At 37.1% G+C, this 15,091-nt stretch overlaps 1 protein-coding gene across 3 annotated transcripts in view; it reads left to right on the plus strand.

Moving 5' to 3' along the window:
- Window positions 1-273: 273 nt before the first annotated feature.
- LOC106052775 (G protein-activated inward rectifier potassium channel 4-like) overlaps window positions 274-15,091 on the plus strand; it is an 81,375-nt gene continuing 66,557 nt past the window's right edge. The window contains exon 1 of one of the 3 annotated variants that reach the window (XM_013208219.2): window positions 274-1,063. The gene's annotated coding sequence lies outside the window, so the exon portion shown is untranslated. The remainder of the gene's footprint in view (window positions 1,064-15,091) is intronic. The other 2 variants (XM_056021617.1, XM_056021620.1) reach the window with 2 other exon arrangements.

Consider the following 15,091-nt stretch of genomic DNA (forward strand, 5'->3'; position numbering starts at 1 on the left):
AAGATGGGCGTGTCGAGTTGTTTATAAATCAGTGTGAAGGTGTGTGAGTCAGTGAGAGGGTGAGTGAGATAGTCAGTGAGTGAGTGGGTGAGTGAGCGCTACACTAGAAACACACCCACATTTAGCACGGTGGTCATCCACCCACTCCCCTGAAAAAAACACGAAAAAAAGAAAATGTGTCGAAATTACGCATCTGGATGCGCACGCAAGAAACATTCTTACGCTTTGTCTTAAAGGACTGCTCTTGACTACAGTGTGAATGTACACATTCGAAGGCCCGCGTATGTACGACAGGTATAGGTCACGGAGGCCTGTTGATTGCTGAGTTTGTGATGTGTACTCGCCCAGACGTGAGCAGGCAGCCACTCGCCTCTCTCTCTCTCCCCTTACTGAACAATCTCTCATTCCTTAACTTCCCCTCCCTTCCCTCATCAACGTCCCTCCCTCCCTCCCTCTCTCTCCTGCCGTCTCTCGTTCTCTGTCTCTCACACACTAACTCGGATAAAAAAAATAACACGACAAAAAATGCTGACTGATTTGCCACGCAATGTTAGCAGACTAGCTGCTTGCTCGCCCATTGATTGATCCCAAGCAATGCCCTGGCTATTGTCGTAGTCTGAGTGGCTGATATACCGGTTAACATGTAAATAGTCCAACATTCAAACGAAATTCGTGTGCTCTCTATTCTAACAAGCATAAACTAAAATGCGAGCCAAAATGTCTCGCCCGGATTAAAACCAAGTAAATTATTTTTCACACATTAGCCAGCAAACTGTGATATTGTCTGGCCAGAGTTCCTGTATTTTTTTTTTCGCAAATTCTCTACCCGGATTATAACTGTTGTTATTCTAATTTTGCTGTTCTTAAAAATTATTGTTTTAAGAATTTATTTTTCTGGAAATTTGTATATTTTGCTTATGGTGGTTTCTCCGTGAGCGTTTGGAAAATTGGTTCGCCAAGTTTGAGTGAGGTGTATTCTCAGTTTGGATATATCGGGAATGCTGGAACTCGAGCAGGTCTGGTGCCGTGGATTAGATTATTCAAACATAGCCAGATTTTTTACGTGAGTATATTTTAGCAAATAATTACGTAATTTGAAATCTACGGTGTAAAATGTTAAAGTTGAAAGTGACTTGAAGTATTGATTATTTGTAAATGTTAATTACTTAGACCTATTTGAAATTTAAGCTGAAAAGCTGTTTTATTTATAGAAAAAAATTCATTATATTCTATTTTTTCAATCTTCTGTATGCCATGTTGTAGAACTATATTTTAAAAAAATCTTCTTATGATCTAGATCTAGATCTATTTATTGGGAAACATTTATTGTTTTTTTTTTCTTAACATACAACAAAGTACTTAGATATAGATCTATATTCACTGTGACCTTTTAAGTGTTGACGTCAAAAGATTTCATCACCGGTTTACGTCATAGTGTGACTATGTGCCTTTCTCTCTCGATTTCTCAACGTGTCAGAGCGCCGCGTATCATTTTTTTCCCCATAAATATGTCTTGCTATTCACGCCAATGCAATGTGCCCTTTAAATCCAGGGATTGGTCATCAAGCGTGTGTTTGCCCATTCCACACAAGCCGCTCTGAGATTTGGGTCAGAACCGTCAGGTCCAGCATCTTGACCGGATATGGATTAATTAGGATGCGAGACGAACTGACCCACGGAAGCAATAAATCTTGATGATTTTATTTTATATATTTCGTTTCGCAATGTTTTCTTAAAGAGGAAGCGTATATTTTTAGAAAGCTAAATATATATGTATAATGTTGTATCGTTTTTTTTTTAATCTGTAAAAACCCACAGGAGTTTTATATATCAGTTGTGTAATAGAAAGATTAGAATAAATTCAGTCGTCTGGTGGGAATAAAATTAAAATTGTTAATTACAAACGCATGATACGGTAACTTCCAACAATTTCGGTTATAGTTACTTAGCGATATCACCTATCTATCTATCTATCTATCTATCTATCTATCTATCTATCTGTCTATCTGTCTGTCTGTCTGTCTGTCTGTCTGTCTATCTATCTATCTATCTATCTATCTATCTATCTATCTATCTATCTATCTATCTATCTGTCTGTCTGTCTGTCTGTCTGTCTGTCTATCTATCTATCTATCTATCTATCTATCTATCTATCTATCTATCTATCTATCTATCTATCTATCTGTCTGTCTGTCTGTCTGTCTGTCTGTCTATCTATCTATCTATCTATCTATCTATCTATCTATCTATCAAATATATATATAAGGGAAGTTCCCCTTTCAGACCTTGCAATCTATAGAGCAGATAATATTAACGCCATCTCTTTCCTTGGCCAACGGTTAACGAGCATGGTGTCACGCGGAACAACGACCAACTTTATTTACTTTGCCCAATTAGAGCTGTGTGGACTCAGGAGCGCCCTATAAATTCAAGATTCGAACCCAGGACCACAGGTTTGAAAGCCAAGCGCTTAGTCATTCAGCCACCGACCCCCCACCTATCTATATACGTTACATTACTGATGACCTAGATCTATAACCTTTATTATATCTATACACAAAGGCCAATATTTGGGGCTATCTCTGTAGAATTAAGCGTACCTTTGAAATTAAAAATGAACAAACTCCCTCACATAAATTGTGGGGTTTAGTGTAAACCGGAAGTTTCGTTGCACAACGAGTTAAAATATCGTCTCCAATTACATTGCCTACGTTGTTGTAAGAGACTTTTTAAAAAATGTTTTATAGTGTGTTGTTTCCGATAGAGAGAGAGAGAGAGAGAGAGAGAGAGTATTGATCTTGTCTTATGCACAGCTTCATAATTAGATATTAATGCTTATGTGTCACGGAGACAGAGAAGAGAGCGCAACTACAGGCGCCATCACTGTCTACGTTCTGGCCTAATTCTAACACCACTTTACATTCCACAACATAGTTCTAGTCCGCCTTGGATTGATTATCTAGACATCTCTCTTTCTCGGTATACATATACAGTGTATATACAGTGCTTTTTTTTTTTTGTGACGGTGCGCACCGGTACGGAGTACCGGCACCTTTTTCGATGTGGGGAGAAAAATATTAGTTTTCTTGTGTTTACCAATCCTACCAAGCACAAAACAGTTTTTACGCATTATGACAGTTCTTGACTATCCACACAATATAGGCTTAATATTAAAGGCCTACTGCTATAAGCAAATCTATCAATCCGTTATATGCTAGACATTCAATGATCAGGACTAAATAAATCAGTCTGTTGTAGTGTTGTATGTATATGTGTTCAATCTACAGAAGATGATACTCGGAATGAAGAGTTCCCCACTAGTTGTTGGACAATAAAACAAAGGTCCCTATTGTTTAGTGCTCAATGCACTAAAAAAAAATTTAGATTTCAAAAAAGGAAGAGGCCTAAAACTTTAGCTGGAATTTTATTGACACTGGCAGTTCCTAACTCTCTTTGGACGGAAGGAACACTTTAAATTACCTGCTCTTTGCCTTGGCACAACTCCATTCTAAAAACTGGTTATAATTTATTTACCTCCCTTTTCCATGCTATTATTCTACAGGTCTACTTAAAAAAAAAAAATCTGACTAAACGGCGGGGCTGATCCAGATCAACTTAATGTCTTCTAAAACACCACCGAAACACACATACACACACAGCAGGCAGCATGTATGACAAGGTGTTAATTATCACGTGATCATTTATCAAGTGTGTCTCTGAATATATAGAACAACACAGGTCAGGGAATTTGTGTCAGAGCCATATTGTTATTTGAGTGAGCTGAAATATTTGTTTTTAGGTTTATCCAATTAGCCTAGACAGTCTCTTCGACAGGATTAAAGCATTCATAAGAAAACTATAAATAGTGTCGATGTTATATTTTAACGCCTTCTCTCCATATTTCGACAGAATTCTTCAGTTGGCTCATTACTATTTCACTACCGTGTTATGATTGGAGGCGCGGTGGCTGAGCGGTAAAGCGCTTGGCTTCCGAACCGGAGACCGAGGTTCGAATCCTGGTGAAGATTTTAACTTCGGGATCTTCGGGCGCCTCTAAGTCCACCCAGCTCTAATTGGTTCCTGACATTAGTTGGGGAAAAGTGAAGGCGGTTGGTCGTTGTGCTGGCCACATGACACCCGAGTTAACCATAGGCCACAGAAAGGGGAACTTTTTTTTTTTACCCTGTTATTAATAAGCTTCAATAACTTTGTTGTTTCTTATCAGAAAATGTTTCATTTGGTCTAGAGTTAAAGGGGAATGCATGCATTGTTTCATATAACACAAAATAAAGTTTATAAAGATAAACCTTAATTTAACTCTTTCTCTCCGTTATTATTTAACACGTTCTGATAGAATCAACGTTGGTATCGTCAGTTGGGAGAGAAAGAGTTAAATTAATGAAGTCAAATCAACGTCGGCATCGTCAATTAGGAGAGAAAGAGTTAACGATGTTCCTTTTTGCTCTTTCTCTCTCGGTCGGTCCTTCTGACTGTCTGACTATCTATTTATTTATCTGTTTATCTTTATGTATATTGCTCTTGACTATACTTATTACAAAATAAAAATTATTTTAAATCCACATTCTCCATTCCCCGCAACCACCGAAACCCCACCGCATCAGCTTTTTGTACACCCACCCCCCTCCGCCTTCCAATCGCATATAGAAACATCCAATTGGATGATCGAATCAATGACCTCCTTGATACCCTCATAAATATTTTTAACTATAGAGATGTATGGATTATGTATTTCACCATATTACAATCATTCAATCTAGGCAGCAGATGGGATCACTGGCTCGAAGGGAAGAAAACGCGAATAGCTTGATTTCGTCACACGTAATGGCGCATTGATTTCTGAATGTAAATGTTAAGTAGAACTTCTTTTAAAAAAAAAATTATTGTTGTGGTTCAAAATGAGACCGCATGGCCCACCTCCCCATTCCTTAACATCTCTCGAACTTAAATGTGGGTGAAGAGTTCAAATACTTCACCTGGGAATTACAAATAGCATTTCATTTCTTATAAACAAGCGCGTGGGCTGCCCTCCCCCCCTTTTTTTTTTACACTTTCTTACTCCCAAACACACACATATTCTTACCCAACAAAAGTCACAGCCACATAAGACCTATGGATATTCAGATGCTAATTAATTGCCAGGCCATTTATTTTATAAAATCAACGTATAGGTGTTCTGGACATCTAGACACCAAAATATACCTACACTATCTCCTATATAAAATCATCAAATGGGATTTCTTTAACATTTAGATACTAAATAAAAGAATAGGTTTTAAAAAACACAACAAAGCCCGTATAAGGGGAAAAAATCGCACAATTACTATTACATCTCTTAATACTGCAATATTTATCTCCCTTTATTTATATTTATTTATATATATATATATACATAAAGATATATTAATTTTTTTTTTTTATTGATTCGTGTGTTGTCATCAACAATGAATAACTGTTCAGCTTGATCCGAGAATGGGAAGTGGGAGAAATATCGTGTATAAGATTTGTACCAGACAAAGTAAGTTGATACAAGCTTTGTAAAAAAATATATAAATAACCAGACTATCTCTTTTCAAAAATACAAAGGATTGTATCTCTGGTAATGGCATGTGTATTTATAGACCGAAAAAAAAAGGGGGGTGGGGAGTTGAACAGAAATAATATGAATGTATCATCAATATTATATTTGTTGCGCAGGCACACACACAGACACACATCTAGCAAATAAAACTTAGCACGGCCAGCGGTCGAATCACTTACCACAGTTATGGACTTGTTAATGGCAATTCGTATTCCCTAGGCGCAGGAGTGTTAATGAGTCGTGGATTTTAATGTCTTCAAAAATGAGTTGATTGAAGGGCAATACGCTAGTAGCCATGGGATAATTTTCTCAAACAAGTGAAGTCACTGCATGCCAGTGCTCTGATAGAAGATTAATTTCATAAAGTAGTAGACCCTTATATCCTACAGTGAAGAGTGTTTTGTTGTTTTGGCTGCTATAAGTATTCAAAATTTAATAATCATCTTTATTATCCTGGAGGAAATTTGTTTGACAATGGTGCACCACACGTAATAAAATATTTCAACTATATTAATGAAAAGTACATTCATTGTGCACCACACATAACAAAATATTTCAATGATGTAAATGATATGTACATTCTTGGTGCACCACACATAACAAAATATTTCAATGATGTTAATGATATGTACATTCTTGGTGCACCACACGTAACAAAATATTTCAATGATGTTAATGATATGTACATTCTTGGTGCACTACACATAACAAAATATTTCAATGATGTTAATGATATGTACATTTTTGGTGCACCACAAATAACAAAATATTTCAACGATCTTAATGAAATGTAGGCCTACATTCATGCAAGTGTTACTCAACTTTACAGTCTTACTCAACTTTACAGTCTTACTCAACTTTACAGTCTCACTCAACTTTACAGTCTCACTCAAGTTGACATAAGAAGTTCACTTTAAACTAAGTGGAGAAACGTCCAAGTTTGTTTATTCAATTCAAACGGGAAACTGTAGACCTAATAATTCTTAAACGAGTTGGTGTGGTGGTCGAGTACTTAAACAGCTTGGTTTTCGAAACAATGGGTTTGAGTTCGAGACAAAGGTTTTGAGTTCCTATCCTGTTGTAGGTCTGGACTTTAATTTTGAAATAGTCCTGAGTGTACCCAACTTTCTTGTGCACTTCAAGTGATTAGGGTTTACACTGTTGTTACGTGTTGTAGCTAAGGAAAACAAAATCACAAAGTAACCTCTTTGCACTGGACATTTCCCTTGAGAGATTGTCCACGTTTTGGTCGCTGTGATGGTCACATGATATTCTTGTTAACCTTTAGCCAAATAAAAAAGCTGAACCTTTATCTCACGAGCTTGTAAGTCTAAGTTACACTTTACACGCAAATTCTAAAAAGTGCTTAGGTCAGCACAAATGGTCTCGCAGACGGAAAAACTTCCCCCCCCCCCTAAAACCTACGTGTCTGGGAGAAAATGTTTTCGTAGCCTAGCAGATTTTTTTTTTTTGATTGAGGGGGGGGGGGAGGGGGGCGGGACAAAGCAAAGTATGTAAAATAATAATAAAATAGGAATAAAAAATTAATAAAGATAAATAAATAATAAGTAAAAGAGCGAGTACGCTTAATTATTTTTTTTTCAAAACATGCTTTAAAGAAAAAACAAACTAATATGTATGTATGTCCTTGCAGTCCTTTCTGGGGTCGTGCCCACTGTCCAGGTATTGGGCTTGATGTGTCCAAATTTCCACAATGTTCAATGTAAAGAAAAGTTTGCTGGCACTTCCAAGCCAATGCTCAGAAAGGCACAAAGAAAGAGGCACATTTCTTATTCCTTATCCTGGGACAAAGTCGTACAATTCCTTCTTTCCTAGTGCCATTAAACCACAGAATGGGTTGCCTTAATCAGCCAGGAAAATCAATGACTTAGAAGAGTTCTTCTAATAAACAGGCACAACTAGATGAACACATGGATACGCGTAAACACGTAATTATTTTTTAGGAAGGAGCATTTGAAATTGATACGAAGATATGAAGTGTTTTGGCTCGAATGATGAGATCAAGTTGTTCCGCCTGAGAAATAGGATGCTTTTAATATAGTAATAGATGCTCGTTGGCCATTTCAGTCTTCGGAGGACCAGGGCACACCTCATAGAACAGTTCTTCCTGTGGCTGCTGGAGCTTTGGGTGGGATGACATGAAAGATTGCGTATCAGCCCAAGGTCGGATCGCATACACAGCAGTTTGGGTACTAAGGATACAGTTTTGAAATCAGCAACGTCCCAGATTATTTCAGAATGTAGTACTGTTGCTGTTAGCTGTCTTAAGGTCTACTAGTTTTACAAGAACTACATTTACGGGCAGCTTTCATTAAATACATTATTGGCCTGTTATTTTGTCTTTTACTCTTTTACGGTTTTGTCCTTCTCTGTTACCTCGTATGAGTTTGCAGGTTTCTGGTAACTCTATAATGGTTGCATGACATGTTTTAGATATCAGAGCAATGCTTTTCAGCCTCAATGTGGCACGCGTGGAAGATCGTTAGAGGAGTCCGCTTAGGCCAGTAAGTAAGCGAAACAGAACCCTCATTGGGGTGCTTAAGGTGCTTAAGGACCGAGTACATTGCACTGACGGGGTTGGAAGAAAGCCCCAAACAAATATGATACGATCGACATACTGTTACTCAGTGGGTCGTTTTTTTAAGGCGGACACCTGCACTTCTGATGTAGTACAGAGAAAGAAATGGGGGAGCTTCCCTGCTGTTCTCGGCCTTCGGTCTCTCCTCTAATCCGAGCTTGTTGGGATTCAAGACATCAGTAATAGGAATGTAAAAAAAAAAAACAAACATCTGCTGGGATCTTTCCTAGACAGAAGAGTTAGTTCAGACAAGCAGATGGAGCTAACCTTTTCGTGAGATGAAATGCAATAGTCTTCGACTGAACTCCTAGGCCAATTACAAAGAAATCAAAAACAAATCGATGCCAAGATACAATTCTAAACAACAACGAAGCTCTGTTCCTAGACACAGCAATAAGTAGGTGTACGCCTTGAGATCCACATCGTCTAACAAGTCATAAGATGCTTGAGTTGAGCCCATGTTGTTAAAAACATTGCGCTGATTTCATTTTGAAATGTTTATTTTGCGTGTAAAAAACAAACAAACAAGTTGAAATCTTTCCAGTTAATTTAAAGCTCGAGTTGTGACGTAAAACGGCGTGAACTTTTAGAGTTAAGAGGTCATAAGGTCATAGCCTTGATCTTACACACAAGTTGTACCCTGTGGGAATGTGTGTATCTGGCATGTGAACATTTTTCTTCTTGACCTATCTCTAACATCTGTCAGAAGCTTGCTACTTAGTATTGACATGAAGAAGGAATAAACTCGATGAAAGTTGTACTTCAAAGGACTCCATTACAGATCGGTATCTAGCGTGTACTGCAACGTACATAAACGTTTCTAAATCATAAGTACTTTAATAGTATCACTAAACATTTAGCTTTATAGGAGACTCTAGTGTAAACTCAACAATATATGTAAAAATTAATGCTGACATCTAAAATTGAGTAAAATATGAACAAGTTAAATGCACTGCTTACACTGAATGGCAACTATAAGACATTCATTATAAGAGACATATAACATTCTTGAACTATTTCCTACATTGGCATTGTAAGCTTGCCAGAAATCGATCAACAGGCGGGTTGCTGGCTGACACATAGCCAGGTCTATGGGCACGTACAAATATCTATATGCATCGACTAGATCTATCAAGCCATTAAAAAAATTTGGACCATTTCAAAAGAAATAAGGGCTATAAATCAGCTTAAGTTTCCATACACTGACAGTTATATATCAATATCGTGACACTGTGCATGTTATGAGTTTCAATTACCGCCCTTGTCTTCTGTCTCTCCCTCTCTCTCTCTTTCTTTCTCTCTCTCTCTCTCTTTCTCTCGTTTGAGTACAATTCAAGCGTGATCTCTGAAAACTTTTCATTACGGGCAGAAATACTGAAGGCATTGAGTTACAAAAAAAAAAGAACTTTAGTTCTTAGTTAAGCACTGTATGTTTGACACAAATGTTGCTTACAAATGTATTCTGAATATATATCTAGTAGCTCTGTTCATCATGTATAGTGCACTACATTAAGATACGTCACCAACTCGTAAGCTTAAAGAGAGGGGCAAAGGTGGAGAAAGAGAGAGGAAGTGTGACGTAGGGAAAAAATAATTTAAAAAAATAAAACATTGTATTAAAACCTTTCATCAATTATTTTGAATCAGTCTTGTCAGTTATTATTATTGGCTTAAAATTTAACCAAATGCATGCAATACTATCTAGTTTTGTTGTCCAACCAGGGTAAACTATTTAGTTTATTATTATTAATGGACTTTATCTTTATGAATTTGGAATTTGTCAAGTCAGTTTATGTATTTTGTCATTTTATCGGTAATTTTGGTTGACCTTTATTTTGATGGAACTTGTTTAGCGAAACTTTCATGCTTATAGCATGTTCAGAGCGCTATGGTCCAATCACTTTTATGGACCAGTTGGAGGAGGAGGGGGGTATCTGGGAAAAAGTTTCCATGCTGCCTTTTCAAAAGCAATTTTTTTTTTCTGAATTTGAGTTGGATGGTAGACGTGTTTTGCCACTGACCTATTAAAGTACTTATGAAAATAGAAGGTTTAGTAGTCTATTGTTGGATTCAAATTTTTAGCTTTTTTATCGGGGTGCGACTAGGTGTGATTATTGTCACGGGTTGCTCGTCGCCGATTTAGTATATTTTCGATTTAAAACAAAATTAATTAGTTTCTAATAATGGATTAACTAATTAGTTAATTGTTAGATTGATTAATGTGTTGTCATCGACAGTGCATAAAGACTAAGACTAAGACTAAGACTAAGACTGCTTTATTGATCCTTACGGAAATTTGTTGTGATTACAAGGACTCGTTTCTCATATAAAGACAACACAACAGAAAAATACACATAAATACAACAGACAACATAAAGAGTTCATTCAGCGACTACACACAGGTATCTTGGTGCATTTCATGTTCCCTGATCAATGAGTGGCGGTGATAGAGTCTGACCGAGTGAGGTACGAACGAGTTTTTGTACCGCTCCGTTCTTGTTTTGATTGACAGCAGTCGCCCACTTCGCGACGACCTGGCGTAGTTCTGATGGAGCGGGTGGCCGTTGTCTTCCAAGATTTTTTCGATTTTTCTTAGGCACGTTTGTTCAAAAAGTTCCTTTAAATGTGGTAATGTTGTGAGTGTAATTTTTGATGCTTTTTTAATGATGTTTTCTAGACGTTGCAACAGTTTAGATGAGGCGTTGCCTTGCCAACAACTTATTCCGTATGTTAGCAGATTTTGTACTGTCGCGCCGTAAAATGTCTCAAGGATCTTCTTGTTTAATTTAAAACTGTTGAGTTTGTATAGAAAAAAGAGTCGCTGGGCTGTTTTCTTTGTCAGAGTTCCAAGGTGGTCTTCCCATGAAAGCTTGTTGTTGATGATAATGCCTAGATATTTATATGCCTTTACTTGTTCTATAGATGTAGTGTTTATTTGCAGTTCACGTATAGTTTGTTTTTTCTTTCTAAAATCTATTATAAGTTCTTTAGTTTTTGTTACATTCAGTTCTAGAAAGTTGTCGGTGCACCAGTTTGTAAACTCTTCTATCGAGCTTCGATACTGAGTTTCGTCTCCTGAAATAAGACCGACTATGGCAGTATCATCAGCGAATTTAATGAGTTTAACTGAGTCATAGATGCTTCTTATGTCATTAGTGTAAAGAGTGTATAGCACAGGAGAAAGTACACAACCTTGTGGAGCACCCGTACATAGTACTCGAGTTGACGATTTGGTGTTGTTGACTTTAACATACTGGGGCCGTTGGGTTAAAAAGTTTAGAACCCATGCTTGCAAGTAAGGGCTTACATTTAAGTTACTCAGTTTGTTTATCATTAGATGTGGCTGTATGGTATTGAAAGCCGAGGAGAAATCTACGAAGAGGACTCGTGCATATGTTTTGGGTATATCGAGATGCTTATAAAGCTGGTCCAAAAGCAATAGAATGGCATCCTCAGTTCCTCTCGCTGCTTTGTATGCAAATTGGTGAGGGTCTAGGCTGTTATTGACTTTTGCTACAAGTTGTTTAAGAATATATTTTTCAAAACATTTCATAACAAAAGTGTCAAGTGTTAATTTGATGCAGAAAACTTAATTGAAAATAGGAAACATTGATAATGGCTGTACATTTTAAGATTACTTATTATCAATTTGTTATTGTTTTAAATTAGCGTCTTTTGTTTTCAAAGCATGTCCATAGTTTTTCTCCAAGTTTTGCTTTTCGTCTTTCTTGGCAGTTGTATGCGCCCTTTCAACATGGGTACTATCTAAATAGGCCAGTTCAATACACTCACCATTTGTATAGTCAAGTGTATTGCTTGCCAGTTATATAGGCCAGTTGAGCCTCGTGATAATTGTATAGGTCAGTTCAGTAACATCATTTAGATCGGTTTCTTTCGTACCATTGATTTGGAATAGTCCACACAAATATAGAAAAAATGTGGACTTTTTACAAATGAATTATAGGTTGGCGTAGGGGAAGGGGTTAACCTGATCTATGACTATATGATTGTGTTAATGATTGTACAATTATAACGTGTACTATCGCGCTCACCAATCTCATCACGCATAAGTATGCAATACTTAGTGGTACAATGTTTTGACATCACTAGACCAGTGTGCGATGGATTTTATAAAGTTATTTGAAAAAAAAAAAAAGGTAAATCACGTGATTCGCCAATACTATAATTTCTTTACTTCCGCAGGAAGTGCATCGAAAAAAAAGGGAAAGAACTAACTGGATTTGTGTACATGTCCCCATCACGTGACTTGTGTAAAGCGGGTCAAAATGACTTCTTGTTCCAGCCATTAAAGCCAATCTCTGCAAGGGAGCGGCAAGGCCAATCAGCCGGGGGTTATCGAACCTATCGATTGGTTGATGGTTTCTAAGACCTGGTCTCAGAGGTGAAGGTCGTACTGTGTTTAAAGTGCTCGCCTGAATTATGGTGTGTGGAACGAGAGGGGAAGCGGGAGTTGGCAAAACATATAATCTAAAACGTCAACTTTGAAAACAGCACAATTGGCAACCAGCAATTTGAGAAATGACAACTGTAACGGCTATGCTAATCATTTGACAAGATCTTATCTTGGTAGACATTCCCTATTACTATACAGTTCTTAAATTCAAAACGTCAGTTTGAAAAATAATTAGCTTTTTTTTGTTGACGATAGTTAAGTTCTTGCATAACTCTTAAAGTTCAAGCAGATCTCTAAAGTTCATGCAGATCTCTAAAGTTCATGCAGATCTCTAAATGCTTTTGAATAAAACATAGTACTAAAAAAGAGGCACTGTCTTCGATTCCGAGGATTAAGGACGAATGCTGTATGTCCATATGACCACGCAAACCAGTTGCGATATGCATATTTTGCCACATCTGTTGCAGGCAATTATATTAACCTTTTAAAAATATTTGTTTAATTACCTTCATTCTACTATTGTCAAACCAGTATATAGATGTTCATACATGTCTGAAAAAAAAAAACTATACATAGCTCTCTTTTTGGTGTATCTCCTTTACATTAGTCTCTTTCACCCTTCAATTGAACGGCCCGCCAACCCCTAGTATGCACAAACACTTCTTAGGTCCATCAGTTGTAGCCTGCACTAAAATTCACCCCCCCCCACACACACACATATTCACACAATATTTTCAAATGAAACAATTTCCTTCGGAACATTATAAAAATAGAAACATTGATATACGCAACATAGTTCACTCTTTAAATATTTATTTTTATTTGTGTCAGTCATGGATCTAGATTCTAGATCTAGAGAGTTACCTAATTTAGAATAAACCATCTTCATAAACAGTATTATACACCCCCACTCCAAGCAGAAGTCTTTAATTGACATGCATGACAAGATTGACAACACGCGTAGGATGTAATCATCTTCTTTTTTTTTTTTTGAAGTAACGTCTGCATTTCATAAGATAAGATATATATTAATTTTTGCTTTAGAACAGAGGCATATTTGTAGGTCTAGACCTGGTCGTTTTAAAAATGTTCTATGCATGATCCTTAACTACAATCTTTACATTTCAAACTGTAGTACATTTCACCTAACACTCACACGCTTTCATACAGATGTACAAAACACATTAGATAATCGCAACAAACCCTCACATTCACTATGAGAGTTGTCTACAGCTTGAGGAAATGACATTAAGATTTAGATCTTATCTTATCTTATATAATACAGACGTTACTTCAAAAAAAGAAGATGATTACGTCCTACGCGTCATGCATTTAGTCATGCATATTAACCAATGACTTAAATTCTGCCAAGTCACTGGTTTTCCTGGCTAGCTCAGGCAACCCATTCCATGCTCTAATAGCACTAGGGAAGAAGGAGCATTTGTACAAATTTGTCCTAGCATATGGGACGAGCAATGTGCCTTTATCTTTATGTCTTTCAGAGTATTTTATTATTTCTAGATCTGTGAAAAAATAGACCTAAATAACACAACGGAAAGAAAGTTACTCACCAAAAAAACGTGTTTATACGCGCTTAAGCGAAAGAAATTATTGCTTTCTACTTTAGAAAATATCGGCTTTCAAACGCAGAGATGGTGGAAATTGCGTATAAAAAAAAATCTGTTTTAGTCAATTTAACTGCTGCGGTTTGGATCTTGAAAATAGCTCAGTTGTCCAAGGGTCAAGTTGGTAACAATAGTGATTATAGTGGTCAGGACCAAGAATTTTATATTTATATCGGAACTCTCTTTATCAAACAAACGAATGCTTTCTCTCTCTCTCTCTCTTTCTGAATGTCTCGCTGTCAAATGTTGTAGAATGCATTCTTCTCTAGATGTACAATGTCTCAGGACGTCATGCTAGAAACCTGTCCAGAAGTAGAGTCCCTCATTTCCCGTTGTGACACAAATCACGCAGTAGGTGCGTGCTCGGGACCTGTTGTTTCTTTTTTTCTGTGTGTTTTTGTGACAGGTTTGATTATTTCCATCCCAGGATCCTTGACGGAGAAATGTTCAGTTCATTTATTATTTCTCTCATCGGGCGGCATTGCCCTGGTGGGCGGCATTGCCTGGTGGGCGGCATTGCCTGGTGGGCGGCCACGACTCAGTTTGCCCGACACTATACGTAATTCTAGTTTTTAGTTGCCTTTTGACAAAGCTTAAATCAACTCTTTGTCTCTCTCTCTCTCTGGTATAAAGTGTGTACACGTTGATGCACAATGATTTCTTGTACCTGACTGACAACACGAGAATCAATTTTAACAAATTAACCAATTAGTTAATTATCTATTGGTAATTAATTATTTTGTTTGGGAAACGAATGGTACTTGTCCGAAGTGATGGTATAAGCTGAATTAGTCCCCTTTATAGGTCGCCGCTTTAAAGTAAGTTGGAAACAAACTAAACATCACTATACAATC

This window comes from Biomphalaria glabrata, chromosome 2, assembly GCF_947242115.1.
Source record: "Biomphalaria glabrata chromosome 2, xgBioGlab47.1, whole genome shotgun sequence".
NCBI lineage: Eukaryota > Metazoa > Mollusca > Gastropoda > Planorbidae > Biomphalaria > Biomphalaria glabrata.